This window comes from Hoplias malabaricus, chromosome 6 (genome assembly GCF_029633855.1).
Source record: "Hoplias malabaricus isolate fHopMal1 chromosome 6, fHopMal1.hap1, whole genome shotgun sequence".
NCBI lineage: Eukaryota > Metazoa > Chordata > Actinopteri > Characiformes > Erythrinidae > Hoplias > Hoplias malabaricus.
Window position 1 is genome coordinate 44256299 of NC_089805.1, and position 12077 is coordinate 44268375.

A 12077-nucleotide genomic window follows, 5' to 3' on the forward strand; every position below is an offset into this window, starting at 1 on the left:
CCATTGACTGTCTGTTGCTCTCTCACCAGCTTAGATGATGATGAAATTAAATAAAGGGTAATAAATGGTGTGAATAAAAATGCTGAGATGCAGACTGAACAGCAATACTGAGCAAATAAGGAGGACTGGTTTAAGAGCTAGAATATGTGAAACTATAATTGCACGTATCCAGTCATATAAACTAATTGAGACAGTTGCCATTAGAACCAACTACAACAGCTTTCAAAAATAAATCAAAATGAGTCATCCACAGTAAATCATTCAGAGGTACGTTAAATAAAATGGATATTATGAGAAAAAAAGGCAACATTTAGTGAGGCTTCAGTCAGTTAGCTGAGCGTACACAGACACTGTACATTATACTGGTGAAATGCAATTTTACAAGCTACACCCAGCCCATGCCTTCAGTTATATAGAAGAAATGGTTACACACAGGTTCTTTTAATATTTCAAGGCTAAGTGTTCTAGAGAACTCGTCAGCTATGCGTTTGAAAAAAAAACTGACTGTTGTACGTGGCTAAAGTTCAAAGTGTTCTTGTCTATAAGTTTTTATTCACTGTTTGACAGAAACTTGTGTAACTCAGGTTGTTTAAATTTGTAAAAGTTTGGTCTGTGTTTACTTTCATGCAGTTAACTTTGACTTTAGAGATTGTTCAAACATAAAATGATTTGAAAGAGTTAAAATAAGTCAATATTACTCACATTTGGAGCAGGAATAATGCAGTATCTCATGTGATGGCTTTGAAAGTTTGGAGGTCTCTTCACCAGGTCTCACTGCACCCCTCCCCCCATTTTTTTAAAACTCATTTGCTGACACTGGCTCTTCATAAACAAATTAGTCCGTTTTCCAGCACAAACAGACTGGCACAAATATTTGTGGATATCATCTTTTAAAGGGTAAATATAATCAGATATTTAAATATCACAGACCAAATTCTAAGGTAAGGTTTATGTTGTTGAATGTCATCACATTCTCACAGCATTGTTCCAATATCTTGTGTAAACATTTCACAGACTGCAGACTGAATGCAGTGAATGGGGAACAAGTTATTAATTGATTTCCTTCATCTCAGAAGAATTGTTGGACTCTTCTGTTGGCTGCAGTATTGTGTGACAACTTTCTTTGTGAATGTGAATCATGAATCTTCTCCAAAGAAGGAAATGCACACAGGTCTTTGTAAATGCTTTAATAAAATCAAAACATAGCATGTAAGGGAATCAGTGGCTAATATATGACACCAATGGTTTTAAAATATATATATAAAGAAAAAAACATTACATTGCATTTTGGAGAAAAATCTTTACTGGCCAAATGTGATGATACACTTTTGATGTAACATATGAGCTAAACTAGTGCACATGCTTCTTGACTTGCTAATTATAACCTATGAAATTAAAGGTATTGGTGTAATTCTGGAGCTTCCACAGGTCTTTAGCCACAATACCATTTCTTGATTGAAAGATTTGGGCCAGAGGGGCAGCCATAGGTGACGGTTTGTAATCCGCACACATGGGACCCTGGAGACTTGGAGCACAATTTACAGAATAGGAGAAAAAGAAGGTGCCGTGTTTGAAAACACACTCATCACTCACAACCCCACTTTTCAGAGAAAATGAGCATGTTCCCAGAAGGTCATTGTTAAAGGTATGATCTATATCATACACTTCAAAAGTGAGACTTTCACTCATGGACAATCTGACAGGACCAAAATCAAATGATTCACTCCACTGGGGATTATTATTTTCTTCAATCTTTTCTGTGCGTCGGAGTGCATTGCCATATTTGACTTGTACAATAGCATCAGTTTTGTCAAATACGTCTCCATATAAACCATTGGCATAGAGATTGTACACCCTCAGTGATGCAAGGCCTTTTTCAGGTGGGCAGCAATTGGACATTATATTTTGATTTGCTTCACAAATACAAGCACAACGATCTCTGGCACTGTTCTTGTGGCCTATCTTACAAGACTCAGAGCAGACATTTTTCAAGACATTTTTAAGAATATACTTTTCTACAGCCTTCTTCAGGCCCGCTCTGGCATGGTGTGTTGTCTTTAGCACTGAATGCAGAGGGTAGAGTTTGTACGTCACCACGTCTGGGATGGTCTTCAGTGATTTCAGCCAATTGTTCAGAGCTGTTTTATGTGAAGTGCTGGAAAAGAGAAGATCCTCACCATTGATGTTTCCTCCTACAATCTCTGTCTGTCGCTCACTAAACATCGAGCTGAACTTTTCATTGGTCTTCATCTTGGACTGTAGTTTGCTTGGACTGTAGTAGACAGTGTTTGCTCTCTGTGCTCAATGTGGCAGTTTTGTATGTTCCTGAAGCCTCCACCTCCAGACAGTCTTTGACATCAGTGTCTCTGAGGCCGCTCATTGCTGCTTGGCAGGTTTTGATTGCTGTTACTGCTTTCATCTTCCCACCCAACTCCACATTTGTGATATAGTGTGTGCCAAACCTGTCAATTATTTCTTCATAAGCTTGTGAATTAGGGTTTTTTGGAAGAGACTGCACAGCCTGAAGAAACTCCTGATGCAGTGAGGGTGAGTTTGTTATCTGGTACCTGTGAGGGAATTTTAAATTCTTAACATTTAATAATACAATAAAATGTTATACTACCTAAATTAGGGCTGCATGATATTGGGGAAAAATTACACTGAGATTTTTCAGGGTTTTTTTATATATTTCGCAATGTTGATTTTTTTTTAATTTGTTTTGATCAGTTTCACCAGTCAATGATCCAATTCATGTTAATAATAATGCACATTTCTTACTCTAAATAAGGGGCTCATCTGTGAATATGAATGGGGTGTCTAGAAGGGATAAAGTATAAAGGGATAATTTTTTTAGAACATTTACCGCATTTCTACCAATTTTTAGATTTTTCACCTTTCATTTTCTAACAAATATAACTTTGTAGACGGGTGACATAGTCTTTGATTGTGTTTTCAAATGTGCACAATTGTATATTTCAGCCAAGCCCGATGACAAACACAGATTAAAGAAAATAGAGGACTGTGTAAAAGACGTGAAAGGCTGGATGTTGCGTAACTTCCTCCTTCTAAACAGCAACAAAACAGAGGTCCTGCTTTTGGGTCCAAAAGTGACAAGAAATAAATTATCAGATTTAATTTTAGATCTAGCTAACTTTCCAGTTAAACCTGGTTCAGCAGCAAAAAATCTTGGTGTCATAATTGACCCGGATTTATCATTTGATCAACACATAGGTAGTATCACTAGGACAGCTTTTTTACATCTTCGCAATATTGCTAAGATTAGAAATGCCTTATCCCTCCAGGACGCAGAAACATTAGTACATGCCTTTATTACTTCAAGGCTTGACTACTGTAACGCACTACTGTCAGGATGCACCAGCAGCAATTTAAGAAAACTTCAACTAGTTCAAAATGCTGCAGCTAGGGTCCTCACTAAAACTAGAAAATTTGAACATATCAGCCCAGTTTTATCATCACTTCATTGGCTGCCTGTTAAATTCCGCATTGACTACAAAATTTTGTTATTAACATATAAAGCTCTACATGGGCTTGCTCCTGAATATCTTCAAGATACAATTTCCTATTATGAGCCTCCACGTTCACTCAGATCACAGAATACTGGATTTTTAAATGTTCCCAGAATTCAGAAGGCCTCAGCTGGGGGAAGAGCCTTTTCTTATAAAGCCCCCCAACTCTGGAATGATCTTCCAAAAAATGTTCGGGACTCAGACACAGTCGCAATCTTCAAATGTAGGCTAAAAACTCATTTGTTTAGTTTATCATTTGGTAGCTAATGCTCCCCCATAGATAAAGGCGGCAGATCCGGGGGGTCCATGGACACAGGGAATTATAGTATACTGAGACGCTGGTGCTGTCGTCCCGCCGCTTCTCGCGATCACTCAAACCTGATCACTCAAAGCTCCCGTGTCTGTGTGTCCTCCTGGTTCTCTCCTTTTAGTTAAAGCTGTCATAGTCAGATCTGCCGGAGTCATTAGCCACACTCTGGAAATTTTCATATTTTCTACTTTACAAACACAAAACAGTTCAAAACTAATTCCATCCCTTTACATCTTTCCGAGTAAACGACTGCCCACCTGTCTGTCTGGACACTGATGGATGACTGTCGAGATCCTCCTCCACGCTTCAGACCAGCTGCCCACGCTCCAGCAACCACCAAGTGCCTTGAAGCTGTCCCTACACTGAAGTTCTCATGGACTACTAACTATCATCACCAGTAGATTGACCAGAGGAGGATGGGTCACCCCTTGTGAGCCTTGGTTCCTCCCAAGGTTTCTTCCTCAGCTGGGGGAGTTTTTCCTTGCCACTGTCGCCCCTGGCTTGCTCACTTGAGGGTTTTACATTTGTCTTTACATTTCATGTCAAATCTTGTCTTACTGGAATTCTGTGAAGCTGCTTTGTGACAACATCAGTTGTGAAAAGCGCTATATAAATAAATTTGATTTGATTTGATTTGATTTTTCAGCTGTTTTTTTTTTTTTTTTTTTTCTGAGGGGTGGTATATATATCATGAAAAATGAAACTATACAACTGTTTCAGTCAAAAAGCAAGTGTGGTCTTAGCTGTGTTCTATGTGAAATTGCACATCTAGTGACAGTCATTATTTTAGCTACATATAACTTTATAAATGGAAAATATATAAATGCAAGAATTTAGGGCTTTTTTGTTTTATAGAACACTTCAAGTTTAAATAATTGCAATAATGTTAGTATACTAAGTGTTATATAAACCTAATTTACATGGTTTTAAAATATATCACATTTAGGAAAATAATAAAATAGTGCATAAAATGCCATATTTTAAATTGTGTTTTACCATTCTTAAAATGATCACAAACAAAAATAACTCACTTGTAGAAACTACATTGGACGAGATGTTTGGTGAAGCTGAACTTGTCTTGCTTTGACTTCTCCATACTGAACCGTGCTTCACGGGAATGAGTGCCTCCTACTGATTCAGAAGCAATAAACTTCACATCAAGTCCAATTGTCCAGTTATTCTTGATTGATGAGGTGGAATCTTTCACAAGAGCTTCACTCGACTCGTAGATCTTGCTGGAAACCTTCATTGAACACTTGGGTAGTGTCCTCCAGAACACCACAGCAGCAGGAACCTTCTGCTTCATGTTATTTAGATACAGATTGTTGAACATTTTGCAGCTGCCATTCCCTATGTCCCACTTTTCCATGTCGATGACATATGACCCTTTTCTCTCCATCTTCACAACGTCAAAGCCCTCTCCACCGAGATTGTGCCCAGGAACAAAGTCAGCATTTTCACAGTCTGCTGGAGAGCCTAGTTCCATCTCTTCTTCACCATTGACCAAGAACAGCAGAGAGCAGCAGATCCAGCTGCTCACAAGACAGTGCCACATCTGCCCCATCATCTTAAGCGAAAAAAAAAAAAAAAAGACTCATTAAGTACTTCCTTAAGCAACAGAACCAAGTCAATTTTGGCCTATGATGCCCACAGTATTGAAACACCATATTATATCATTAATATTTGGTCTAAATGTTGAATCCTTGTAAAGAGCTTCATCACAACTTACTTGAATTTTGTATCTTCATCTGCAATGTGTGTTATACAAAACCACATAAGTTAAATACTACTGGGAGAGGGAGGGACCTTTTGTGTTTGATCTTTGACATACATCAGATCTTTATCTTTGTTTATTTATGGTTATTCACCTAGTCACATGTTCAACATAAATGTCATTATTTACCCATTTTTCATTTCTTACCATCTCTTTTATTACATTTACATTCTGAGAAGTATTTGAAGAATTTTATTTGGTTTTATGTTTTGTAAAGTACATTCTTAAAGTTTAAAGCTGTTTAAGAGACTTCCCTAACACAGAGTGAGCATCACTGATCTAACTGAGTTTATTCTTTTGATAAAGAAGCACTGAGAAGTATGTGTATTCAAACTCTCTGTTCTTGAGTTTATGTCATCTCAGACTAGCTAAATTCAGACTAGCTGCCACCCCGAGTGGGATATAAACCACCAAATGCTCAGAAACTGGATTCGAATTTATGTTGTAACTTTTTATTTTTTAAATGACTTTAAACTTTACTGAGGATGTGTTCAGTTTAGAGCTTCATTACGTTCTTGATTGTTTGGTTTTCTTTGGCTATTTGTGTATATCCTGTGCTTATCTGTCAGAAAAATCTTTACACTTAGGTTTGGAAGGTAGATGGGTTTCGTGTTTGTTTTTTATGTTTACTTCAGTCACGCTGTATCAAAGGTGTGATTCTTGCAACTGATTCAGCTTTATAATCCTCTGGCCAGCGCCAGAGAGGGGCCACTTATCAGCTCTGGAGTTGATCGCATAGTTCATTGTGTAGGAAACTGGATAAATTAAGAGACAGATCAGCCCTTACCATTTTTACATTTTGCTTAAATACTTTTTTTTTAAATGTGTTAAAATTAATGTACAAGATAAAAGACATTTCCACTTACAAGCATGAGAACAGAGAGAGAAATGTGACTCCTGAACCAAGAATGGCAAAAATAGAAAACAACTAAGCTAGAAATCTGTACAATAGAAGCACAGTTCGAGATCCCCTCTGACTGCTGAGTGCCTCCATGCTGTCTTCAGTGTTATTTTTTTAAGCTCACTTTTATTATGCTTAATAACAATGTCCACAGAATATATACCCCGATCAACCATAACATTATGACCAAAACTGTCCTCTCTGTCAGGTCCACTGACCTCACCAGTCAGACTCTAGTCTGAATGTTGCTCTGCATACTTTATAGACCCCCCCCCCCCCCCCCCCTTCGACTCCCACAGAGCAGGTATAGTTTGTGAGGTGTATCATTCTCAGTGCTGCAGTGGTGGTGTTGTGCTGGTGCGAGTGTATCAGACACAGCCGTAGCTGCTGGAGTTTTTAAACCCCTCAGGATCACTGCTGGACTGAGAATAGACCACCGACCAAAAACGTCCAGCTGACAGCGTCCTGTGTCACTGATGAAGGACTAGAGGAAGAGCGACACACACTGTGCAGCGACAGATGAGCTACTGTCTCTGACTTTACATCTACAAGGTGGACCAACGAGGGAGGAGTGTCTCATAGAGTGACAGCGAGGTTAGACACACAGTGACTACACAGCAGTGGCAATTGCTCTAAGACTGCAAGGGTAGCTCAGCTTCCCCTAAAATGTAAAAAAAATAAGTGATCATATATATATTGTTGGGTGTACATGTCATTGAATAAATATGCACTACAACACGCTCAACTTTTGTTCAGAATCAGCTTCTTATCACTGGTAAAGATGCGGCTTTCCTCTCAATCATTCCCGCAGCTTCACAGTGCTTTAAACAGTGAGAACGCTGAGCGTCCACAGAGTTCAATAGCGAAGCAGCGAAGTGCAGCAAAACGAGTCATTGGATAAATGCTGGGCTTTGTCCTGCCCATCGGACGCTCAGCATCTCTGGGGGTCTATGGGGCAGTGGGCTGGCCTTGGCTGGCCCAGACGCTCAGCTTCTGCATGATGATTGGATGACCTGTCTGAGGCTGAATCCCTTTTTGATTGACAGCGAAATGAGCGAATCAGCGATCCTTTGGTGTAAAGATCCGTGGGAGCACAGGAGGACACACTTTACATGGGCCAAGGCCGTTTAAGCAGCCTAGCTCTGCTGGCCATTGAGAGGACACTAGTCAAGTCCCTGGAAAAGACGCCTTGTTGGTATGACAGGGTCAAAGATAATTTCCTTTTATTTTTTAATTATTTAACACCCACCACTGGAATAACAGAGAGATTGTTTGGTGTGAGTTTTAGTGGAGTCTGTGTGTGCTGGGTGTACAGGGTTTGCATTGTGAGTGTACACAGCTGAAGCAGCAAAATTGCTTCTCTCTCAATTTTTTAAATAAAAAATCAAATTGATATTTTCAAAAAAACACAGAACCATAGAAAATGTATGTATGATTAAAATGGAGTTGTTTTCCCCATTGCTTTCTTTTAAGCAAACTGCCCAAAGTGGCCACCAGGAATTCCCTTCTGGGATTGCTTCTGACTTTACAATGTGTACAGGCTTATATGCTGTAAAAATTTGATAGTATTCTGGCACAAGAAAATCACAAGCAACACTCCAACTCATCCCAAAGATAGAGGGTTATTAGAGCGAGATTTGAACCCACAACCTCCAGTGTCCCGGGAGCTGCGTGACTACCTGCTGTGCCACCGTGCCGTCCACCATTGGTATAATGTGTATCATTAAAATTTCTTTAAATTTCAAAACAATATTTCAATTTGTCTTCATAGAACTTTGGACTTGGAGTCCATTTATGAAAATTTGTAAGCAGTTTTATACTTTGTTTATCTGAATAGCATGGCCAGTGAGCCATGCCATCATTCCTGACCTCTTGTTGTGGTCTTGATTCCTAAATACAAATACAAAAATTGATGAACTAAATAAAATTTTTTTGTAACATTTATAACTGATGAAATCCCATAGAGGGTTAAGATTAAGATTAATTTTATTAGTGTTGCAACAATTTATAAAAATAGTTGTCAGCTATTCATTCATTCATTATCTGTAACCATCCATCCATTATCTGTAACCGCTTATCCAATTCAGGGTCGCGGTGGGTCCAGAGCCTACCTGGAATCATTGGGCGCAAGGCAGGAATACACCCTGGAAGGGGCGCCAGGGCAACACAGACACACACAATCACACCTACGGACACTTTGGAGTAGCCAATCCACCTACCAACGTGTGAAAACCCACGCGGACACGGGGAGAACACACCAACTCCTCACAAAGTCACCCGGAGCAGGAATCGAACCCACAACCTCCAGGTCCCTGGAGCTGTGTGACAGCGACACTACATGCTGCGCCACCGTGCCGCCAGTTGTCAGCTATATATAGAGAGGGAAAAAAAATAAAAAAAATAAAATTATATATATATTATTTTATTTTTTTTTTTTCCTCTCTCTGTAACCCTTATCCAGTTCAGGGTCGCGGTGGGTCCAGATCCTACCTGGAATCATTGGGCGCAAGGCGGGAATACACCCTGGAGGGGGCACCAATCCACATACCAAACGTGTGTTTTTGGACTGTGGGAGGAAACCGGAGCACCCGGAGGAAACCCACGTGGACATGGGGAGAACACACCAACTCCTCACAGACAGTCACCCTGAGCGGGAATGGAACCCACAACCTCCAGGTCCCTGCCGCCCATATATATATATAACACAGATTTCTGTTTTTATCACTCTGGGCATGTGCAGCTGCAGTCTGAATTTGAGAGCTATAAATATACAGACGTTGTGTCTAATACTAATAGACTCTAATCTCAACTTTCAAAGGATCTGTTGCTTTAAAGTCTGAAGACTAAAACAAGCCCAAACACACACAATATTTAACTGTCTAGTTTTAATGTAGCATATATTCAAGTAAACCAACTAATTTATTAATTGAAAAAAATTAACATATTAATTGATTATAACAGTAATAGTTGCAGCCCTAAGTTATATATAATTGAAAATGAGTGGACAGTGAATCTAAGCAAATGTTGGTTATGTTTGAGTATATGACAGGTGTGAAACTCGTGCATGAGTTATTTGCATCTCTGCTGATAAAGCTTCTAACAGCAGTACTACCCCTTACTGAAACCATACAGGCAAAGCTCAAAGATAAAAGAGTATAGTCGTGTGAGTGTTATAAACATATTTTGTCACTTTTATTTCTTTGCCATTAAGAATTATATGGTCAGCCTCAAACCAGAGAATTTCAAGAATAACTTAAGATTATTATTTGGAAAGTGTACATCTGTTGAATATTAAAATTCTTAGAATGTCCAGAATGGGTGATATTTGATGGGATATTTTGTATTCAAGTGAATTTTGAAAAATTAAGTGATTATATTTAATTAAATTCGCAATGACATTTTTCAGTAGAAAGCAAAACTGTAAAATATAAACTAATATAAAAAAACTGCACTGCAGTTTGTTTTGGATCATTTAATTTGTTTAATTGTTCAGGAAAATCTGATATGGAAAAATTTATACACATAATTTAAGGCTATACACATCATACATGAAAAGATTTGGCTAGCAACAATATTAAGTCCGTCAGGTGTGTCTAACTTCTACATTGTAGAACATGCTCCTTATCTTCTTTAACCTCCATACAGATATAAAATATTGACTGAGCAGACACCTTAGCTCACACACACCAGGCTTTGAGATAATGCATAACTGGAGGGAGGTCATTTGCCTAGTTGTGTGGTTCTGAATGTCAATGAAATGTAGTTCAGTCGTTCTAAAAGACGCTACAATGAAGGCCCTGCAGTTCTTCATAGTTCTTCATCTACAAACAAGTTTTGCCTTTGTCCATCATCCTGTTTTTCAAGGTAATTTAAAAATCTTACATATTTAAAAGGCTTTTGTTAAAGTAATTTGAATTAAATACTGTAGTTTTGAGGATAACTTTAGATAATGACAACGTCTCATGAGAAGGAAAAAGGTTCTTAATTTAATGTAGAGCAATTTAAATCCAAGTAAGTTTGGGTAATTTATACTTGTCTATCCATCATGAAATTGTAGCACAGTGCGAACATTGTTTTTGAATTAGGTCAAAAAAGGAAAGCAGCACAAATGGGTACTCAGGGTTTTGTACTGACAATATTAACATCATTTTGAAAACAACTTGTTGGATATTGATATATGATTAATATTATTCAAAGAATATGTTCAAATCTGTTTCATACAGTTTTTGAGGAACATGGAATGGACCATATAAGAAAATAAACTTTCAAATACTGTAGGGTTTTGCATCAATAAAAGCTGATTTTATCAATGTGCTGCATTTGAATAGAGCATACTCAATTAACTATCTCTACTCATAGGAATAAACCAAAGAAACTGGTGTGCTGCTTCTGGCTACAGATCTACAGAGTAAGAGCTTTTTATCTTTGCACTTTGTTAGAACATAAAACATCTTGATGAGAACTGTGAGCTATTTTTATATAGAGGCTTCATGTTTTAACTGTTGAATTTTAGCAGGTCTTATACTTAATTAATTCAGGTCATTGAAATAATATACTGTTTCTTTTTTAATCCAAAGGCCAGAAGATGCCACAGAAAATATTCAAATTTTCCCTCAAATATGGCCCTCAATTCAAAATGCACCAGGCTATCAGGATATTTCGATAGCCAGAGGCTACCAAACTGACACCTCAGGTTCAGGCTTAAATGCTTTTGAGGTAAATGTCACATTTAGCCTCAAACAAACTAACAATGACCACCAGAATATCATCATCCTGGAAGACGATCCAGTAGTTGTAGAGTCTGCTTTCTTCCTTTTTGAGAAACATCCCTCAGAGTCAGCATTGCTAAGAGTTCACAATGGGATGCTCCATGTAATTAAAGGTACTGAAGCTCATCTGAAAAAGCAATGTAATGTAACACTAGTTGGCCATGGCAACAGAGGAAAAGATGGCACATCCAATCTTAGTGGTTACTCTCCTGAGGATATTGCTAAAGTAGTTTGTGACCTTGGGCAACACATACAGACACTTAGTTTGGTGGGCTGTCATCTTGGGAGTGATCTTCCTTTTGCAAAGAAGCTTCTGAGTGAGCTGAGAAGCAGAAATGTAAAGACGGAATTACATTTGTGGAGATCTGTGATTTCTGTAAGCCCCACAGGAGAGCAACTTTCAATGGATGGAGATGTTTGGAGACTCGGTGACAATAGCAACAAAGTCATAGCCTGGTTAGATGATACCAGAACCCTTCAGACTAGAGTGGATTATGAAAATCGAGGCAAGATTGTTCACGACTACAAAGGACGTCCACTTTACGTGCAGATTCTAGAATGGCCAACACATCCACAGATGTTTGTGTCTGCTGAATTGCGCAAGAAGTATCCATCTATTGACTGCCTAGAGGGCCTGACGTGGAGTCTGTTTTTTGAGGAGCATGGAAAAAGGCGAGCACCAGATTTCATCCCCGTGAATGGAGTCTCACCTGTGTGGCTGAGCAATCAAGAACCAAAAGAAGAAGTCTCAGTTAAACACATTACCAGTATCCTGGACCTCGTTGTTGAGATCAGA

At 38.6% G+C, this 12077-nt stretch overlaps 1 pseudogene; it reads right to left on the minus strand.

The window, feature by feature from the left end:
* Positions 1-1374: 1374 nt before the first annotated feature.
* Positions 1375-5401, minus strand: LOC136700227 (perforin-1-like; annotated as a pseudogene).
* Between the last annotated feature and the right edge of the window lie 6676 nt (positions 5402-12077).